We start from the raw sequence: 21,659 nt of genomic DNA, 5'->3' as shown, positions 1-21,659 counted from the left end.
TTTTGTTTTCCAGGGAAAAGCGCCGTTGATTTTGTTTGGAGGCCTGTGGCTGGCAGTGGCTGCCTGTCGTCTTAGAATCCGGGTTACGCAGCATGGTTCCCAGAGCCAAGGTGGCACCAGTGTCAAGTTGGGCTGGTTTGATAGTACCAAGTGGCTCCTGCAATCTGCCATCCAGAAGCGGGGCAGCTTACTTTTGTTTGCCAGGGAAACGGGCCGAGGTATTTGTCTGGGGACCTATGGCTGGGAGTGACCGGCTGGCTCCTGAAAAGCTACGATAGGCAGGATGGTTCCCTGACCCAAGGTGGCACCAGTGCCAAGTCGGGCGGTTTTCGTAGTACAAAGTGCGTCCTAAAATTTGCCATCCAGAAGAGGGGCAGTTGAGTTTTGTTTACCAGAGAAAAGGGCCGTGGTTTGTTTTTGGGGGCATATGGCTGATAGTGGCCGTCTGGCCCCTGAAAATCCACGATAGGCAGGATGGTTCCCAGACCAGAGGTGGCACCAGTGCCAAGTCGGGCTGGTTTGATAGTACTAAATAGCACCTGCAATCTGCCATGCAGAAGCGGGGCAGCTTACTTTTGTTTGCCAGGGAAACGGGCCGAGGTTTGTGTCTGGGGGCCTATGGCTGGGAGTGACCGCCTGGCTCCTGAAAAGCTACGATAGGCAGGATGGTGACCAGACCCATGGTGGCACCAGTGCCAAGTTGGGCTGGTTTGATAGTACCAAGTGGCTCCTGCAATCTGCCATCAAAAAGTTGGCAGGCCAGTTTTGTTTTCCAGGGAAAAGCGCCGTTGTTTGTGTTTGGGGGACTGTTGGTGGGAGTGGCCGGCTGGCTCCTTAGAACACACGATACGCAGGATGGTTCCCAGACCCAAGGTGGCACCAGTGCCACGTCGGGCTGGTTTGATGGTGAAAAGTGGCTCCTGCAATCTGCCATCCTGAAGCGGGGTAGCTTACATTTGTGTGCCAGGGAAACGGGCCGAGGTTTATGACTGGGGGCCTAGGGCTAGAAGTGACCGGCTGGCTCCTGAAAAGCAACAATAGGCAGGATGGTTCCCAGACCCAAGGTGGCACCAGTGCCAAGTTGGGCTGGTTTGATGGTACCAACTGGCTCCTGCAATCTGCCATCTAAAAGTTGTCAGGCGAGTTTTGTTTTCCAGGGAAAAGCGCCGTTGATTTTGTTTGGAGGCCTGTGGCTGGCAGTGGCTGCCTGTCGTCTTACAATCCGGGTTACGCAGCATGGTTCCCAGAGCCAAGGTGGCACCAGTGTCAAGTTGGGCTGGTTTGATTGTACCAAGTGGCTCCTGCAATCTGCCATCCAGAAGCGGGGCAGCTTACTTTTGTTTGCCAGGGAAACGGGCCGAGGTATTTGTCTGGGGACCTATGGCTGGGAGTGACCGGCTGGCTCCTGAAAAGCTACGATAGGCAGGATGGTGACCAGACCCATGGTGGCACCAGTGCCAAGTTGGGCTGGTTTGATAGTACCAAGTGTCTCCTGCAATCTGCCATCAAAAAGTTGGCAGGTCAGTTTTGTTTTCCAGGGAAAAGCGCCGTTGTTTCTGTTTGGGGGACTGTGGCTGGGAGTGGCCGGCTGGCTCCTTAGAACACAGGATACGCAGGATGGTTCCCAGACCCAAGGTGGCACCAGTGCCAAGTCGGGCTGGTTTGATGGTGCAAAGTGGCTCCTGCAATCTGCCATCCAGAAGCGGGGCAGCTTACTTTTGTTTTCCAGGGAAACGGACCGAGGTTTTTTTCTGGGGGCCTATGGCTGGGAGTGATAGGCTGGCTCCTGAAAAGCTACGATAGGCAGGATGGTGACCAGACCCATGGTGGCACCAGTGCCAAGTTGGGCTGGTTTGATAGTACCAAGTGGCTCCTGCAATCTGCCATCAAAAAGCTGGCAGGCGAGTTTTCTTTTCCAGGGAAAAGCGCCGTTGATTTTGTTTGGAGGCCTGTGGCTGGCAGTGGCTGCCTGTCGTCTTAGAATCCGGGTTACGCAGAATGGTTCCCAGAGCCAAGGTGGCACCAGTGCCAAGTTGGGCTGGTTTGATGGTGCCAAGTGGCTCCTGCAATCTGCCATCCAGAAGTGCGGTAGCTTACTTTTGTGTGCCAGGGAAACAGGCCGAGGTTTGTGTCTGGGGGCCTATGGCTGGGAGTGACCGGCTGGCTCCTGAAAAGCTACGATAGGCAGGATGGTGACCAGACCCATGGTGGCACCAGTGCCAAGTTGGGCTGGTTTGATAGTACCAAGTGGCTCCTGCAATCTGCCATCAAAAAGTTGGCAGGCGAGTTTTGTTTTCCAGGGAAAAGCGCCGTTGTGTGTGTTTTGGGGCCTGTGGCTGGGAGTGGCCAGCTGGCTCCTTAGAATCCACGATACGCAGGATGGTTCCCAGACCCAAGGTGGCACCAGTGCCAAGTCGGGCTGGTTTGTTAGTACCAAGTGGTTCCTGCAATCTGCCATCCAGAAGCGGGGCAGCTGAATTTTGTTTGCCAGAGAAAAAGGCTGTTGTTTGTGTTTCGGGGCCTGTGGCTGGCAGTGGACGGCTGGCTCCTGAAAATCCATGATACGCAGCATGGTTCCCAGACCCAAGGTGGCACCAGTGCCAAGTAGGGCTGGTTTCATAGTACCTAGTGGCTCCTGCAATCTGCCATCCAGAAGAGGGGCAGTTGAGTTTTGTTTTCCAGAGAAAAGGGCCGTGGTTTGTGTTTGGGGCCTATGGCTGAGAGTGACCGGCTGGCTCCTGAAAAGCTACGATAGGCAGGATGGTGATCAGACCCATGGTGGCACCAGTGCCAAGTCGGGCTGGTTTGATAATACTAAATAGCTCCTGCAATCTGCCATCCAGACGCGGGGCAGCGGATTTTTGCTTGCTGGAGAAAAGTTCCGTGGGTTTTTTTTGGGGGTATATGGCTGGACGTTGCCGGCTGACTCCTTAAAAACATCGATACGCAGGATGGTTCCCTGACCCAAGGTGGCATCACTGCCAAGTCGGGCTGTTTTCGTAGTACCAAGTGCGTCCTGCAATTTGCCATCCAGAAGAGGGGCAGTTGAGTTTTGTTTACCAGAGAAAAGGGCCGTGGTTTGTGTTTGGGGGCATATGGCTGAGAGTGGCCGGCTGGCGCCTGAAAATCCACGATAGGCAGGATGGTTCCCAGAGCCAAGGTGGCACCAGTGCCATGTTGGCCTGGTTTGATAGTACCATGTGGCTCCTGCAATCTGCCATCCAGAAGCGGGGCAGCTTACATTTGTTTGCCAGGGAAACGGGCCGAGGTATTTGTCTGGGGGCCTATGGCTGGGAGTGACCGCCTGGCTCCTGAAAAGCTACGATAGGCAGGATGGTGACCAGACCCATGGTGGCACCAGTGCCAAGTTGGGCTGGTTTGATAGTACCAAGTGGCTCCTGCAATCTGCCATCCAGAAGCGGGGTAGCTTACTTTTGTTTGCCAGGGAAACGGGCAGAGCTTTCTGTCTGGGGGCCTATGGTTGGGAGTAACCGGCTGGCTCCTGAAAAGCTACGATAGGCAGGATGGTTCCCAGATCCAAGATGGCACCAGTGCCAAGTCGGGGTGGTTTGATGGTGCAAAGTGGCTCCTGCAATCTGCCATCCTGACGCGGGGCAGCGGATTTTTGTTTCCAAGAGAAATGGTCCGTGGTTTGTTTTTGGGGCTATATGGCTGGGCGTGGCCTGCTGGCTCCTTAAAAAGCTACGATAGGCAGGATGGTTCCCTGACCCAAGGTGGCACCAGTGCCAAGTCGGGCGGTATTCGTAGTACAAAGTGCGTCCTAAAATTTGCCATCCAGAAGAGGGGCAGTTGAGTTTTGTTTACCAGAGAAAAGGGCCGTGGTTTGTTTTTGGGGGCATATGGCTGATAGTGGCCGTCTGGCGCCTGAAAATCCACGATAGGCAGGATGGTTCCCAGACCAGAGGTGGCACCAGTGCCAAGTCGGGCTGGTTTGATAGTACTAAATAGCACCTGCAATCTGCCATGCAGAAGCGGGGCAGCTTACTTTTGTTTGCCAGGGAAACGGGCCGAGGTTTGTGTCTGGGGGCCTATGGCTGGGAGTGACCGCCTGGCTCCTGAAAAGCTACGATAGGTAGGATGGTTACCAGACCCATGGTGGCACCAGTGCCAAGTTGGGCTGGTTTGATAGTACCAAGTGGCTCCTGCAATCTGCCATCAAAAAGTTGGCAGGCCAGTTTTGTTTTCCAGGGAAAAGCGCCGTTGTTTGTGTTTGGGGGACTGTGGCTGGGAGTGACCGGCTGGCTCCTTAGAACACACGATACGCAGGATGGTTCCCAGACCCAAGGTGGCACCAGTGCCACGTCGGGCTGGTTTGATGGTGAAAAGTGGCTCCTGCAATCTGCCATCCTGAAGCGGGGTAGCTTACATTTGTGTGCCAGGGAAACGGGCCGAGGTTTATGACTGGGGGCCTAGGGCTAGAAGTGACCGGCTGGCTCCTGAAAAGCAACAGTAGGCAGGATGGTTCCCAGACCCAAGGTGGCACCAGTGCCAAGTTGGGCTGGTTTGATGGTACCAACTGGCTCCTGCAATCTGCCATCTAAAAGTTGTCAGGCGAGTTTTGTTTTCCAGGGAAAAGCGCCGTTGATTTTGTTTGGAGGCCTGTGGCTGGCAGTGGCTGCCTGTCGTCTTAGAATCCGGGTTACGCAGCATGGTTCCCAGAGCCAAGGTGGCACCAGTGTCAAGTTGGGCTGGTTTGATAGTACCAAGTGGCTCCTGCAATCTGCCATCCAGAAGCGGGGCAGCTTACTTTTGTTTGCCAGGGAAACGGGCCGAGGTATTTGTCTGGGGACCTATGGCTGGGAGTGACCGGCTGGCTCCTGAAAAGCTACGATAGGCAGGATGGTTCCCTGACCCAAGGTGGCACCAGTGCCAAGTCGGGCGGTTTTCGTAGTACAAAGTGCGTCCTAAAATTTGCCATCCAGAAGAGGGGCAGTTGAGTTTTGTTTACCAGAGAAAAGGGCCGTGGTTTGTTTTTGGGGGCATATGGCTGATAGTGGCCGTCTGGCCCCTGAAAATCCACGATAGGCAGGATGGTTCCCAGACCAGAGGTGGCACCAGTGCCAAGTCGGGCTGGTTTGATAGTACTAAATAGCACCTGCAATCTGCCATGCAGAAGCGGGGCAGCTTACTTTTGTTTGCCAGGGAAACGGGCCGAGGTTTGTGTCTGGGGGCCTATGGCTGGGAGTGACCGCCTGGCTCCTGAAAAGCTACGATAGGCAGGATGGTGACCAGACCCATGGTGGCACCAGTGCCAAGTTGGGCTGGTTTGATAGTACCAAGTGGCTCCTGCAATCTGCCATCAAAAAGTTGGCAGGCCAGTTTTGTTTTCCAGGGAAAAGCGCCGTTGTTTGTGTTTGGGGGACTGTTGGTGGGAGTGGCCGGCTGGCTCCTTAGAACACACGATACGCAGGATGGTTCCCAGACCCAAGGTGGCACCAGTGCCACGTCGGGCTGGTTTGATGGTGAAAAGTGGCTCCTGCAATCTGCCATCCTGAAGCGGGGTAGCTTACATTTGTGTGCCAGGGAAACGGGCCGAGGTTTATGACTGGGGGCCTAGGGCTAGAAGTGACCGGCTGGCTCCTGAAAAGCAACAATAGGCAGGATGGTTCCCAGACCCAAGGTGGCACCAGTGCCAAGTTGGGCTGGTTTGATGGTACCAACTGGCTCCTGCAATCTGCCATCTAAAAGTTGTCAGGCGAGTTTTGTTTTCCAGGGAAAAGCGCCGTTGATTTTGTTTGGAGGCCTGTGGCTGGCAGTGGCTGCCTGTCGTCTTACAATCCGGGTTACGCAGCATGGTTCCCAGAGCCAAGGTGGCACCAGTGTCAAGTTGGGCTGGTTTGATAGTACCAAGTGGCTCCTGCAATCTGCCATCCAGAAGCGGGGCAGCTTACTTTTGTTTGCCAGGGAAACGGGCCGAGGTATTTGTCTGGGGACCTATGGCTGGGAGTGACCGGCTGGCTCCTGAAAAGCTACGATAGGCAGGATGGTGACCAGACCCATGGTGGCACCAGTGCCAAGTTGGGCTGGTTTGATAGTACCAAGTGTCTCCTGCAATCTGCCATCAAAAAGTTGGCAGGTCAGTTTTGTTTTCCAGGGAAAAGCGCCGTTGTTTCTGTTTGGGGGACTGTGGCTGGGAGTGGCCGGCTGGCTCCTTAGAACACAGGATACGCAGGATGGTTCCCAGACCCAAGGTGGCACCAGTGCCAAGTCGGGCTGGTTTGATGGTGCAAAGTGGCTCCTGCAATCTGCCATCCAGAAGCGGGGCAGCTTACTTTTGTTTTCCAGGGAAACGGACCGAGGTTTTTTTCTGGGGGCCTATGGCTGGGAGTGATAGGCTGGCTCCTGAAAAGCTACGATAGGCAGGATGGTGACCAGACCCATGGTGGCACCAGTGCCAAGTTGGGCTGGTTTGATAGTACCAAGTGGCTCCTGCAATCTGCCATCAAAAAGTTGGCAGGCGAGTTTTGTTTTCCAGGGAAAAGCGCCGTTGTGTGTATTTTGGGGCCTGTGGCTGGGAGTGGCCAGCTGGCTCCTTAGAATCCACGATACGCAGGATGGTTCCCAGACTCAAGGTGGCACCAGTGCCAAGTCGGGCTGGTTTGTTAGTACCAAGTGGTTCCTGCAATCTGCCATCCAGAAGCGGGGCAGCTGAATTTTGTTTGCCAGAGAAAAAGGCTGTTGTTTGTGTTTCGGGGCCTGTGGCTGGCAGTGGACGGCTGGCTCCTGAAAATCCATGATACGCAGCATGGTTCCCAGACCCAAGGTGGCACCAGTGCCAAGTGGGGCTAGTTTCATAGTACCCAGTGGCTCCTGCAATCTGCCATCCAGAAGAGGGGCAGTTGAGTTTTGTTTTCCAGAGAAAAGGGCCGTGGTTTGTGTTTGGGGCCTATGGCTGAGAGTGACCGGCTGGCCCCTGAAAATCCACGATAGGAAGGATGGTTCCCAGATCCAAGGTGGCAGCAGTGCCATGTTGTGCTGGTGTGATAGTCCCAAGTGGCTCCTGCAATCTGCCATCCAGAAGTGGGGCAGCTGAATTTTGTTTGCCAGAGAAAAAGGCTGTGGTTTTTGTTTGGGGGCCTATGGCGGGGAGTGGCCGGCTGGCTCCTGAAAATCCATGATACGCAGCATGGTTCCCAGACCCAAGGTGGCACCAGTGCCAAGTGGGGCTGGTTTCACAGTGTCAAGTGCCTCCTGCAATCTCCCATCCAGAAGCGGGGCAGCTGAGTTTTGTTTGCCTGTGAAACGGGCCGTTGTTTTTGATTGGGGCCTGTGGCCGAGAATGTTCAGCTGGCTCCTGACAATCCACAATATGCAGGATGGTTCCCAGACCCAAGGTGGCACCAGTGCCAAGTCTTGCTGGTTTGATAGTACCAAGTGGCTCCTGCAATCTGCCATCCAGAAGCGGTGCAGCTGAGTTTTGTTTGCCAGAGGAAAGGGCCGTGGGTTGTGTTTGGGGGCATATGGCTGGGAGTGGCCGGCTGTCTCATTAAAAAGATCGATACGCAGGATGGTTCCCAGACCCAAGGTGGCACCAGTGCCAAGTCGGGCTGTTTTTATAGTACCAAGTGCGTCCTGCAATTTGCCATCCAGAAGAGGGGCAGTTGAGTTTTGTTTGCCAGAGAAAAGCGCCGTTGTTTGTGTTTGGGGGCTTGTGGCTGGGAGTGGCCGACTGGCGCCTTAGAATCTGCGATACGCAGCATGGTTCCCAGACCCAAGGTGGCACCAGTTCCAAGTTGGGCTGGTTTGATAGTACCAAGTGGCTCCTGCAATCTGCCATCCAGAAGCGGGGCAGCTTACTTTTGTTTGCCAGGGAAACGGGCCGAGGTTTGTGTTTGGGGGCCTATGGCTGGGAGTGACCGGCTGGCTCCTGGAAAGCTACGATAGGCAGGATGGTGACCAGACCCATGGTGGCACCAGTGCCAAGTTGGGCTGGTTTGATAGTACCAAGTTGCTCCTGCAATCTGCCATCAAAAAGTTGGCAGGCGAGTTTTGTTTTCCAGGGAAAAGCGCCGTTGTTTGTGTTTGGGGGCCTGTGGCTGGGAGTGGCCGGCTGGCTCCTTAGAATCCACGATACGCAGGATGGTTCCCAGACCCAAGGTGGCACCAGTGCCAAGTCGGGCTGGTTTGATACTACCAAGTGGTTCCTGCAATCTGCCATCCAGAAGCAGGGCAGCTTACTTTTGTTTGCCAGGGAAACGGGCCGTGGGTTTTGTTTGGGGGCATATAGCTGAGAGTGGCCCGCTGGCCCCTGAAAATCCACGCTAGGCAGCATGGTTCCCAGATGCAAGGTGGCACCAGTGCCAAGTCGGGCTGGTTTGATGGTGCAAAGTGGCTCCTGCAATCTGCCATCCAGAAGCGGGGCAGCTGATTTTTGTTTGCCAGAGAAAAATTCCGTGGATTGTTTTTGGGGGCATATTGCTGGGAGTGGCCGGCTGGCTCCTTAAAATGCTCGATACGCATGATGGTTCCCAGGCCCAAGGTGTCACCACTACCAAGTCGGCCTGCGGTTTTAGTATCAAGTTCATCCTGCAATTTGCCATCCAGAAGAGGGGCAGTTGAGTTTTGTTTGCCAGAGAAACGGGCCGAGGTTTCTGTTTGGGGACATATGGCTGAGAGTGGCCGGCTGGCCTCTGAAAATCCACGATACACAACATGGTTCCCAGATCCAAGGTGGCACCAGTGCCAAGTTGGGCTGGTTTGATAGTCCCAAGTGTCTCCTGCAATCTGCCATCCAGAAGCGGGGCAGCTTACTTTTGTTTGCCAGAGAAATAGGCCTAGGTTTTTGTTTGGGGGCCTGTGGCTAGGAGTGGCCTGCTGGCTCCTAAGAATCCACGATACGCAGGATGTTTACCAGACCCATGGTGGCACCAGTGCCAAGTTGGGCTGGTTTGATAGTACCAAGTGGCTCCTGCAAACTCCATCAAAAAGTTGGCAGGCGTGTTTTGTTTTCCAGGGAACAGCGCCGTTGATTTTGTTTGGGGGCCTGTGGCTGGGAGTGGCCGGCTGGCTCCTTAGAATCCACGATACGCAGGATGGTTCCCAGACCCAAGGTGACACCAGTGCCAAGTTGGGCTGGTTTGATTACACCAAGTGGCTCCTGCAATCTGCCATCCATAAGTGAGGCAGCTAAGTTTTGTTTGCCAGAAAAAAGGGCCGTGGGTTTTGTTGGGGGCCTGTGGCGGGGAGTAGCCGGCTGGCTCCTTAAAATCCACGATAGGCAGGATGGTTCCCAGACCCAAGGTGGTACCAGTGCCAAGTCGGGCTGGTTTGATAGTACCAAGTGGCTCCTGCAATCTGCCATCCAGAAGCGGGGCAGCTTACTTTTGTTTGCCAGGGAAACGGGCCGAGCTTTGTGTCTCGGGGCCTATGGCAGGGAGTGACCGGCTGGCTCCTGAAAAGCTACGATAGGCAGGATGGTGACCAGACCCATGGTGGCACCAGTGGCAAGTTGGGCTGGTTTGATAGTACCAAGTGGCTCCTGCAATCTGCCATCAAAAAGTTGGCAGGCGAGTTTTGTTTTCCAGGGAAAAGCGCCGTTGTGTGTGTTTTGGGGCCTGTGGCTGGGAGTGGCCAGCTGGCTCCTTAGAATCCACGATACGCAGGATGGTTCCCAGACCCAAGGTGGCACCAGTGCCAAGTCGGGCTGGTTTCATAGTACCCAGTGGCTCCTGCAATCTGCCATCCAGAAGAGGGGCAGTTGAGTTTTGTTTTCCAGAGAAAAGGGCCGTGGTTTGTGTTTGGGGCCTATGGCTGAGAGTGACCGGCTGGCCCCTGAAAATCCACGATAGGAAGGATGATTCCCAGATCCAAGGTGGCACCAGTGCCATGTTGTGCTGGTGTGATAGTCCCAAGTGGCTCCTGCAATCTGCCATCCAGAAGCGGGGCAGCTGAATTTTGTTTGCCAGAGAAAAAGGCTGTGGTTTTTGTTTGGGGGCCTATGGCTGGGAGTGGCCGGCTGGCTCCTGAAAATCCATGATACGCAGCATGGTTCCCAGACCCAAGGTGGCACCAGTGCCAAGTGGGGCTGGTTTCACAGTGTCAAGTGCCTCCTGCAATCTCCCATCCAGAAGCGGGGCAGCTGAGTTTTGTTTGCCTGTGAAACGGGCCGTTGTTTTTGATTGGGGTCTGTGGCCGAGAGTGTCCAGCTGCCTCCTGACAATCCACAATACGCAGCATGGTTCCCAGACCCAAGGTGGCACCAGTGCCAAGTCGTGCTGGTTTGATAGTACCAAGTGCGACCTGCAATTTGCCATCCAGAAGAGGGGCAGTTGAGTTTTGTTTGCCAGAGAAAAGCGCCGTTGTTTGTGTTTGGGGTCTTGTGGCTGGGAGTGGCCGACTGGCGCCTTAGAATCTGCGATACGCAGCATGGTTCCCAGACCCAAGGTGGCACCAGTGCCAAGTTGGGCTGGTTTGATAGTACCAAGTGGCTCCTGCAATCTGCCATCCAGAAGCGGGGCAGCTTACTTTTGTTTGCCAGGGAAACGGGCCGAGGTTTGTGACTGGGGGCCTATGGCTGGGAGTGACCGGCTGGCTCCTGGAAAGCTACAATAGGCAGGATGGTTACCAGACCCATGGTGGCACCAGTGCCAAGTTGGGCTGGTTTGATAGTACCAAGTTGCTCCTGCAATCTGCCATCAAAAAGTTGGCAGGCGAGTTTTGTTTTCCAGGGAAAAGCGCCGTTGTTTGTATTTGGGGGCCTGTGGCTGGGAGTGGCCGGCTGGCTCCTTAGAATCCACGATACGCAGGATGGTTCCCAGACCCAAGGTGGCACCAGTGCCAAGTCGGGCTGGTTTGATACTACCAAGTGGTTCCTGCAATCTGCCATCCAGAAGCGGGGCAGCTTACTTTTGTTTGCCAGGGAAACGGGCCGTGGGTTTTGTTTGGGGGCATATAGCTGAGAGTGGCCGGCTGGCCCCTGAAAATCCACACTAGGCAGCATGGTTCCAGGATGCAAGGTGGCACCAGTGCCAAGTCGGGCTGGTTTGATGGGTCAAAGTGGCTCCTGCAATCTGCCATCCAGAAGCGGGGCAGCTGATTTTTGTTTGCCAGAGAAAAATTCCGTGGATTGTTTTTGGGGGCATATTGCTGGGAGTGGCCGGCTGGCTCCTTAAAATGCTCGATACGCATGATGGTTCCCAGGCCCAAGGTGTCACCACTACCAAGTCGGCCTGCGGTTTTAGTATCAAGTTCATCTTGCAATTTGCCATCCAGAAGAGGGGCAGTTGAGTTTTGTTTGCCAGAGAAACGGGCCGAGGTTTCTGTTTGGGGGCATATGGCTGAGAGTGGCCGGCTGGCCCCTGAAAATCCACGATACGCAGGATGGTTCCCAGACCCAAGGTGGCACCAGTGCCAAGTCGGGCTGGTTTGTTAGTACCAAGTGGTTCCTGCAATCTGCCATCCAGAAGCGGGGCAGCTGAATTTTGTTTGCCAGAGAAAAAGGCTGTTGTTTGTGTTTCGGGGCCTGTGGCTGGCAGTGGACGGCTGGCTCCTGAAAATCCATGATACGCAGCATGGTTCCCAGACCCAAGGTGGCACCAGTGCCAAGTAGGGCTAGTTTCATAGTACCCAGTGGCTCCTGCAATCTGCCATCCAGAAGAGGGGCAGTTGAGTTTTGTTTTCCAGAGAAAAGGGCCGTGGTTTGTGTTTGGGGCCTATGCCTGAGAGTGACCGGCTGGCCCCTGAAAATCCACGATAGGAAGGATGGTTCCCAGATCCAAGGTGGCAGCAGTGCCATGTTGTGCTGGTGTGATAGTCCCAAGTGGCTCCTGCAATCTGCCATCCAGAAGTGGGGCAGCTGAATTTTGTTTGCCAGAGAAAAAGGCTGTGTTTTTTGTTTGGGGGCCTATGGCTGGGAGTGGCCGGCTGGCTCCTGAAAATCCATGATACGCAGCATGGTTCCCAGACCCAAGGTGGCACCAGTGCCAAGTGGGGCTGGTTTCACAGTGTCAAGTGCCTCCTGCAATCTCCCATCCAGAAGCGGGGCAGCTGAGTTTTGTTTGCCTGTGAAACGGGCCGTTGTTTTTGATTGGGGTCTGTGGCCGAGAATGTTCAGCTGGCTCCTGACAATCCACAATATGCAGGATGGTTCCCAGACCCAAGGTGGCACCAGTGCCAAGTCTTGCTGGTTTGATAGTACCAAGTGGCTCCTGCAATCTGCCATCCAGAAGCGGGGCAGCTGAGTTTTGTTTGCCAGAGGAAAGGGCCGTGGGTTGTGTTTGGGGGCATATGGCTGGGAGTGGCCGGCTGTCTCATTAAAAAGATCGATACGCAGGATGGTTCCCAGACCCAAGGTGGCACCAGTGCCAAGTCGGGCTGTTTTTATAGTACCAAGTGCGTCCTGCAATTTGCCATCCAGAAGAGGGGCAGTTGAGTGTTGTTTGCCAGAGAAAAGCGCCGTTGTTTGTGTTTGGGGGCTTGTGGCTGGGAGTGGCCGACTGGCGCCTTAGAATCTGCGATACGCAGCATGGTTCCCAGACCCAAGGTGGCACCAGTTCCAAGTTGGGCTGGTTTGATAGTACCAAGTGGCTCCTGCAATCTGCCATCCAGAAGCGGGGCAGCTTACTTTTGTTTGCCAGGGAAACGGGCCGAGGTTTGTGTTTGGGGGCCTATGGCTGGGAGTGACCGGCTGGCTCCTGGAAAGCTACAATAGGCAGGATGGTGACCAGACCCATGGTGGCACCAGTGCCAAGTTGGGCTGGTTTGATAGTACCAAGTTGCTCCTGCAATCTGCCATCAAAAAGTTGGCAGGCGAGTTTTGTTTTCCAGGGAAAAGCGCCGTTGTTTGTGTTTGGGGGACTGTGGCTGGGAGTGGCCGGCTGGCTCCTTAGAATCCACGATACGCAGGATGGTTCCCAGACCCAAGGTGGCACCAGTGCCAAGTCGGGCTGGTTTGATACTACCAAGTGGTTCCTGCAATCTGCCATCCAGAAGCAGGGCAGCTTACTTTTGTTTGCCAGGGAAACGGGCCGTGGGTTTTGTTTGGGGGCATATAGCTGAGAGTGGCCCGCTGGCCCCTGAAAATCCACGCTAGGCAGCATGGTTCCCAGATGCAAGGTGGCACCAGTGCCAAGTCGGGCTGGTTTGATGGTGCAAAGTGGCTCCTGCAATCTGCCATCCAGAAGCGGGGCAGCTGATTTTTGTTTGCCAGAGAAAAATTCCGTGGATTGTTTTTGGGGGCATATTGCTGGGAGTGGCCGGCTGGCTCCTTAAAATGCTCGATACGCATGATGGTTCCCAGGCCCAAGGTGTCACCACTACCAAGTCGGCCTGCGGTTTTAGTATCAAGTTCATCCTGCAATTTGCCATCCAGAAGAGGGGCAGTTGAGTTTTGTTTGCCAGAGAAACGGGCCGAGGTTTCTGTTTGGGGACATATGGCTGAGAGTGGCCGGCTGGCCTCTGAAAATCCACGATACACAACATGGTTCCCAGATCCAAGGTGGCACCAGTGCCAAGTTGGGCTGGTTTGATAGTCCCAAGTGTCTCCTGCAATCTGCCATCCAGAAGCGGGGCAGCTTACTTTTGTTTGCCAGAGAAATAGGCCTAGGTTTTTGTTTGGGGGCCTGTGGCTAGGAGTGGCCTGCTGGCTCCTAAGAATCCACGATACGCAGGATGTTTACCAGACCCATGGTGGCACCAGTGCCAAGTTGGGCTGGTTTGATAGTACCAAGTGGCTCCTGCAAACTCCATCAAAATGTTGGCAGGCGTGTTTTGTTTTCCAGGGAACAGCGCCGTTGATTTTGTTTGGGGGCCTGTGGCTGGGAGTGGCCGGCTGGCTCCTTAGAATCCACGATACGCAGGATGGTTCCCAGACCCAAGGTGACACCAGTGCCAAGTTGGGATGATTTGATTACACCAAGTGGCTCCTGCAATCTGCCATCCAGAAGTGAGGCAGCTAAGTTTTTTTTGCCAGAAAAAAGGGCCGTGGTTTTTGTTGGGGGCCTGTGGCGGGGAGTAGCCGGCTGGCTCCTTAAAATCCACGATAGGCAGGATGGTTCCCAGACCCAAGGTGGTACCAGTGCCAAGTCAGGCTGGTTTGATAGTACCAAGTGGCTCCTGCAATCTGCCATCCAGAAGCGGGGCAGCTTACTATTGTTTGCCAGGGAAACGGGCCGAGCTTTGTGTCTCGGGGCCTATGGCAGGGAGTGACCGGCTGGCTCCTGAAAAGCTACGATAGGCAGGATGGTGACCAGACCCGTGGTGGCACCAGTGGCAAGTTGGGCTGGTTTGATAGTACCAAGTGGCTCCTGCAATCTGCCATCAAAAAGTTGGCAGGCGAGTTTTGTTTTCCAGGGAAAAGCGCCGTTGTGTGTGTTTTTGGGGCCTGTGGCTGGGAGTGGCCAGCTGGCTCCTTAGAATCCACGATACGCAGGATGGTTCCCAGACCCAAGGTGGCACCAGTGCCAAGTCGGGCTGGTTTGTTAGTACCAAGTGGTTCCTGCAATCTGCCATCCAGAAGCGGGGCAGCTGAATTTTGTTTGCCAGAGAAAAAGGCTGTTGTTTGTGTTTCGGGGCCTGTGGCTGGCAGTGGACGGCTGGCTCCTGAAAATCCATGATACGCAACATGGTTCCCAGACCCAAGGTGGCACCAGTGCCAAGTAGGGCTGGTTTCATAGTACCCAGTGGCTCCTGCAATCTGCCATCCAGAAGAGGGGCAGTTGAGTTTTGTTTTCCAGAGAAATGGGCCGTGGTTTGTGTTTGGGGCCTATGGCTGAGAGTGACCGGCTGGCCCCTGAAAATCCACGATAGGAAGGATGATTCCCAGATCCAAGGTGGCACCAGTGCCAAGTGGGGCTGGTTTCACAGTGTCAAGTGCCTCCTGCAATCTCCCATCCAGAAGCGGGGCAGCTGAGTTTTGTTTGCCTGTGAAACGGGCCGTTGTTTTTGATTGGGGTCTGTGGCCGAGAATGTTCAGCTGGCTCCTGACAATCCACAATATGCAGGATGGTTCCCAGACCCAAGGTGGCACCAGTGCCAAGTCTTGCTGGTTTGATTACACCAAGTGGCTCCTGCAATCTGCCATCCAGAAGCGGGGCAGCTGAGTTTTGTTTGCCTGTGAAACGGGCCGTTGTTTTTGATTGGGGTCTGTGGCCGAGAGTGTCCAGCTGCCTCCTGACAATCCACAATACGCAGGATGGTTCCCAGACCCAAGGTGGCACCAGTGCCAAGTCGTGCTGGTTTGATAGTACCAAGTGCGACCTGCAATTTGCCATCCAGAAAAGGGGCAGTTGAGTTTTGTTTGCCAGAGAAAAGCGCCGTTGTTTGTGTTTGGGGTCTTGTGGCTGGGAGTGGCCGACTGGCGCCTTAGAATCTGCGATACGCAGCATGGTTCCCAGACCCAAGGTGGCACCAGTGCCAAGTTGGGCTGGTTTGATAGTACCAAGTGGCTCCTGCAATCTGCCATCCAGAAGCGGGGCAGCTTACTTTTGTTTGCCAGGGAAACGGGCCGAGGTTTGTGACTGGGGGCCTATGGCTGGGAGTGACCGGCTGGCTCCTGGAAAGCTACAATAGGCAGGATGGTTACCAGACCCATGGTGGCACCAGTGCCAAGTTGGGCTGGTTTGATAGTACCAAGTTGCTCCTGCAATCTGCCATCAAAAAGTTGGCAGGCGAGTTTTGTTTTCCAGGGAAAAGCGCCGTTGTTTGTATTTGGGGGCCTGTGGCTGGGAGTGGCCGGCTGGCTCCTTAGAATCCACGATACGCAGGATGGTTCCCAGACCCAAGGTGGCACCAGTGCCAAGTCGGGCTGGTTTGATACTACCAAGTGGTTCCTGCAATCTGCCATCCAGAAGCGGGGCAGCTTACTTTTGTTTGCCAGGGAAACGGGCCGTGGGTTTTGTTTGGGGGCATATAGCTGAGAGTGGCCGGCTGGCCCCTGAAAATCCACGCTAGGCAGCATGGTTCCAGGATGCAAGGTGGCACCAGTGCCAAGTCGGGCTGGTTTGATGGGTCAAAGTGGCTCCTGCAATCTGCCATCCAGAAGCGGGGCAGCTGATTTTTGTTTGCCAGAGAAAAATTCCGTGGATTGTTTTTGGGGGCATATTGCTGGGAGTGGCCGGCTGGCTCCTTAAAATGCTCGATACGCATGATAGTTCCCAGGCCCAAGGTGTCACCACTACCAAGTCGGCCTGCGGTTTTAGTATCAAGTTCATCTTGCAATTTGCCATCCAGAAGAGGGGCAGTTGAGTTTTGTTTGCCAGAGAAACGGGCCGAGGTTTCTGTTTGGGGGCATATGGCTGAGAGTGGCCGGCTGGCCCCTGAAAATCCACGATACACAGCATGGTTCCCAGATCCAAGGTGGCACCAGTGCCAAGTTGGGCTGGTTTGATAGTCCCAAGTGTCTCCTGCAATCTGCCATCCAGAAGCGGGGCAGCTTACTTTTGTTTGCCAGAGAAATAGGCCTAGGTTTTTGTTTGGGGGCCTGTGGCTAGGAGTGGCCGGCTGGCTCCTAAGAATCCACGATACGCAGGATGTTTACCAGACCCATGGTGGCACCAGTGCCAAGTTGGGCTGGTTTGATAGTACCAAGTGGCTCCTGCAAACTCCATCAAAAAGTTGGCAGGCGTGTTTTGTTTTCCAGGGAACAGCGCTGTTGATTTTGTTTGGGGGCCTGTGGCTGGGAGTGGCCGGCTGGCTCCTTAGAATCCACGATACGCAGGATGGTTCCCAGACCCAAGGTGACACCAGTGCCAAGTCAGGCTGGTTTGATTACACCAAGTGACTCCTGCAATCTGCCATCCAGAAGTGAGGCAGCTAAGTTTTGTTTGCGAGAAAAAAGGGCCGTGGTTTTTGTTGGGGGCCTGTGGCGGGGAGTAGCCGGCTGGCCCCTGAAAATCCACGATAGGCAGGATGGTTCCCAGACCCAAGGTGGTACCAGTGCCAAGTCGGGCTGGTTTGATAGTACCAAGTGGCTCCTGCAATCTGCCATCCAGAAGCGGGGCAGCTTACTTTTGTTTGCCAGGGAAACGGGCCGAGCTTTGTGTCTCGGGGCCTATGGCAGGGAGTGACCGGCTGGCTCCTGAAAAGCTACGATAGGCAGGATGGTGACCAGACCCGTGGTGGCACCAGTGGCAAGTTGGGCTGGTTTGATAGTACCAAGTGGCTCCTGCAATCTGCCATCAAAAAGTTGGCAGGCGAGTTTTGTTTTCCAGGGAAAAGCGCCGTTGTGTGTGTTTTGGGGCCTGTGGCTGGGAGTGGCCAGCTGGCTCCTTAGAATCCACGATACGCAGGATGGTTCCCAGACCCAAGGTGGCACCAGTGCCAAGTCGGGCTGGTTTGTTAGTACCAAGTGGTTCCTGCAATCTGCCATCCAGAAGCGGGGCAGCTGAATTTTGTTTGCCAGAGAAAAAGGCTGTTGTTTGTGTTTCGGGGCCTGTGGCTGGCAGTGGACGGCTGGCTCCTGAAAATCCATGATACGCAGCATGGTTCCCAGACCCAAGGTGGCACCAGTGCCAAGTAGGGCTGGTTTCATAGTACCCAGTGGCTCCTGCAATCTGCCATCCAGAAGAGGGGCAGTTGAGTTTTGTTTTCCAGAGAAAAGGGCCGTGGTTTGTGTTTGGGGCCTATGGCTGAGAGTGACCGGCTGGCCCCTGAAAATCCACGATAGGAAGGATGATTCCCAGATCCAAGGTGGCACCAGTGCCATGTTGTGCTGGTGTGATAGTCCCAAGTGGCTCCTGCAATCTGCCATCCAGAAGCGGGGCAGCTGAATTTTGTTTGCCAGAGAAAAAGGCTGTGGTTTTTGTTTGGGGGCCTATGGCTGGGAGTGGCCGGCTGGCTCCTGAAAATCCATGATACGCAGCATGGTTCCCAGACCCAAGGTGGCACCAGTGCCAAGTGGGGCTGGTTTCACAGTGTCAAGTGCCTCCTGCAATCTCCCATCCAGAAGCGGGGCAGCTGAGTTTTGTTTGCCTGTGAAACGGGCCGTTGTTTTTGATTGGGGTCTGTGGCCGAGAGTGTCCAGCTGCCTCCTGACAATCCACAATACGCAGGATGGTTCCCAGACCCAAGGTGGCACCAGTGCCAAGTTGGGCTGGTTTGATAGTACCAAGTGCGACCTGCAATTTGCCATCCAGAAGAGGGGCAGTTGAGTTTTGTTTGCCAGAGAAAAGCGCCGTTGTTTGTGTTTGGGGTCTTGTGGCTGGGAGTGGCCGACTGGCGCCTTAGAATCTGCGATACGCAGCATGGTTCCCAGACCCAAGGTGGCACCAGTGCCAAGTTGGGCTGGTTTGATAGTACCAAGTGGCTCCTGCAATCTGCCATCCAGAAGCGGGGCAGCTTACTTTTGTTTGCCAGGGAAACGGGCCGAGGTTTGTGACTGGGGGCCTATGGCTGGGAGTGACCGGCTGGCTCCTGGAAAGCTACAATAGGCAGGATGGTTACCAGACCCATGGTGGCACCAGTGCCAAGTTGGGCTGGTTTGATAGTACCAAGTTGCTCCTGCAATCTGCCATCAAAAAGTTGGCAGGCGAGTTTTGTTTTCCAGGGAAAAGCGCCGTTGTTTGTATTTGGGGGCCTGTGGCTGGGAGTGGCCGGCTGGCTCCTTAGAATCCACGATACGCAGGATGGTTCCCAGACCCAAGGTGGCACCAGTGCCAAGTCGGGCTGGTTTGATACTACCAAGTGGTTCCTGCAATCTGCCATCCAGAAGCGGGGCAGCTTACTTTTGTTTGCCAGGGAAACGGGCCGTGGGTTTTGTTTGGGGGCATATAGCTGAGAGTGGCCGGCTGGCCCCTGAAAATCCACGCTAGGCAGCATGGTTCCAGGATGCAAGGTGGCACCAGTGCCAAGTCGGGCTGGTTTGATGGGTCAAAGTGGCTCCTGCAATCTGCCATCCAGAAGCGGGGCAGCTGATTTTTGTTTGCCAGAGAAAAATTCCGTGGATTGTTTTTGGGGGCATATTGCTGGGAGTGGCCGGCTGGCTCCTTAAAATGCTCGATACGCATGATGGTTCCCAGGCCCAAGGTGTCACCACTACCAAGTCGGCCTGCGGTTTTAGTATCAAGTTCATCTTGCAATTTGCCATCCAGAAGAGGGGCAGTTGAGTTTTGTTTGCCAGAGAAACGGGCCGAGGTTTCTGTTTGGGGGCATATGGCTGAGAGTGGCCGGCTGGCCCCTGAAAATCCACGATACACAGCATGGTTCCCAGATCCAAGGTGGCACCAGTGCCAAGTTGGGCTGGTTTGATAGTCCCAAGTGTCTCCTGCAATCTGCCATCCAGAAGCGGGGCAGCTTACTTTTGTTTGCCAGAGAAATAGGCCTAGGTTTTTGTTTGGGGGCCTGTGGCTAGGAGTGGCCGGCTGGCTCCTAAGAATCCACGATACGCAGGATGTTTACCAGACCCATGGTGGCACCAGTGCCAAGTTGGGCTGGTTTGATAGTACCAAGTGGCTCCTGCAAACTCCATCAAAAAGTTGGCAGGCGTGTTTTGTTTTCCAGGGAACAGCGCCGTTGATTTTGTTTGGGGGCCTGTGGCTGGGAGTGGCCGGCTGGCTCCTTAGAATCCACGATACGCAGGATGGTTCTTAGACCCAAGGTGGCACCAGTGCCAAGTCGGGCTGGTTTGATTACACCAAGTGACTCCTGCAATCTGCCATCCAGAAGTGAGGCAGCTAAGTTTTGTTTGCGAGAAAAAAGGGCCGTGGTTTTTGTTGGGGGCCTGTGGCTGGGAGTAGCCGGCTGGCTCCTTAAAATCCACGATAGGCAGGATGGTTCCCAGACCCAAGGTGGCACCAGTGCCAAGTCGGGCTGGTTTGATAGTACCAAGTGGCTCCTGCAATCTGCCATCCAGAAGCAGGGCAGCTGAGTTTTGTTTGCCAGAGAAAAAGGCTGTGGTTTTTGTTTGGGGGCCTGTGGCTGAGAGTGGCCGGCTGGCTCCTGAAAATCCACGATACGCAGCATGGTTCCCAGACCCAAGGTGGCACCAGTACAAAGTGGGGCTCTTTTGACAGTGTCAAGTGCCTCCTGCAATCTCCCATCCAGAAGCGGGGCAGCTGAGTTTTTTTTGCCAGGGAAACGGACCTTTGTTTTTGATTGGGGTCTGTGGCCGAGAGTGGTCGGCTGTCTCCTGACAATCCACAATACGCAGGATGGTTCCCAGACCAAAGGTGGCACCAGTGCCAAGTCGGGCTGGTTTGATAGTACCAAGTGTCTCCTGCACTCTGCCATCCAGAAGCGGGGCAGCTGAGTTTTGTTTGCCAGAGAAAAGGGCCGTGGGTTGTGTTTGGGGGCATATGGCTGGGAGTGGCCACCTGGCTCCTTAAAATGCACGATACGCCGCATGGTAACCAGACGCAAGGTGGCACCAGTGCCAAGTCGGGCTGTTTTTGTAGTACCCAGTGGCTCCTGCAATTTGCCATCCAGAAGCGGGGCAGCTAAATTTTGTTTGCTAGAGAAAAGGGCTGTGGTTTGTGTTTGGGGGCCTATGGCCGAGAGTGGTAGGCTGGCCCCTGAAAATCAACGATAGGCAGGATGGTTCCCAGATCCAAGGTGGCACCAGTGCCAAGTAAGGCTGGTTGTATGGTTCAAAGTGACTCCTGCAATCTGCCATCCAGAAGCGGGACAGCTGAGTTTTTTTTGCCAGAGAAAAGGTCCGTGGTTTCTTTTTGGGGCATACGGCTGGGAATTGCCGGCTGGCTCCTTAAAATGCTCGATACGCAGGATGGTTCCCAGAGCCAAGGTGGCACCACTGCCAAGTCGGGCTCTTTTTGTAGTACCAAGTGCGTCCTGCAATTTGCCATCCAGAAGAGGGGCAGTTGAGTTTTGTTTGCCAGAGAAAAGGGCCGAGGTTTGTGTTTGGGAGCATATGGCTGGGAATGACCGGCTGGCCCCTGAAAATCCACGATACGCCGGATGGTTCCCAGATCCAAGATGGTACCATTACCAAGTCGGGCTGCTTTGATAGTCCCAAGTGGCTCCTGCAAACTGCCACACCAGAAGCGGGGCAGCTGAGTTTTGTTTGCCAGGGAAATGGGCCGTTGTTTGTGTTTGGGGGCCTGTGGCTGGGAGTGTTCGGCTGGTTCCTGAATATGTACGATACGCAGGATTGTTCCCAGATCCAAGGTGGCAGCAGTGCCATGTTGTGCTGGTGTGATAGTCCCAAGTGGCTCCTGCAATCTGCCATCCAGAAGTGGGGCAGCTGATTTTTGTTTGCCAGAGAAAAGGTCCGTGGTTTGTGTTTGGGGGCATATGGCTGAGAGTGGCCGGCTGGCCCCTGAAAATCCACGATACACAGGATGGTTCCCAGATCCAAGGTGGCACCTGTGCCAAGTCGGGCTGATTTGATAGTACTAAGTAGCTTCTGCAATCTGCCATCCAGAAGCGGGGCAGCTTACTTTTGTTTGCCAGGGAAACGGGCCGAGGTTTCTGTTTGGGGGCCTATGGCTGGGAGTGACCGGCTGGCTCCTGAAAAGCTACAATAGGCAGGATGGTTCCCAGACCCAAGGTGGCACCAGTGCCAAGTTGGGCTGGTTTGATAGTACCAAGTGGCTCCTGCAATCTGCCATCCAGAAGCGGGGCAGCTTACTTTTGTTTGCCAGAGAAATAGGCCTAGGTTTTTGTCTGGGGGCCTGTGGCTAGGAGTGGCCGGCTGGCTCCTAAGAATCCACGATACGCAGGATGTTTCCCAGACCCAAGGTGACACC

This window comes from Melospiza melodia, chromosome 4, assembly GCF_035770615.1.
Source record: "Melospiza melodia melodia isolate bMelMel2 chromosome 4, bMelMel2.pri, whole genome shotgun sequence".
NCBI lineage: Eukaryota > Metazoa > Chordata > Aves > Passeriformes > Passerellidae > Melospiza > Melospiza melodia.
This window is presented reverse-complemented; position numbering follows the sequence as displayed.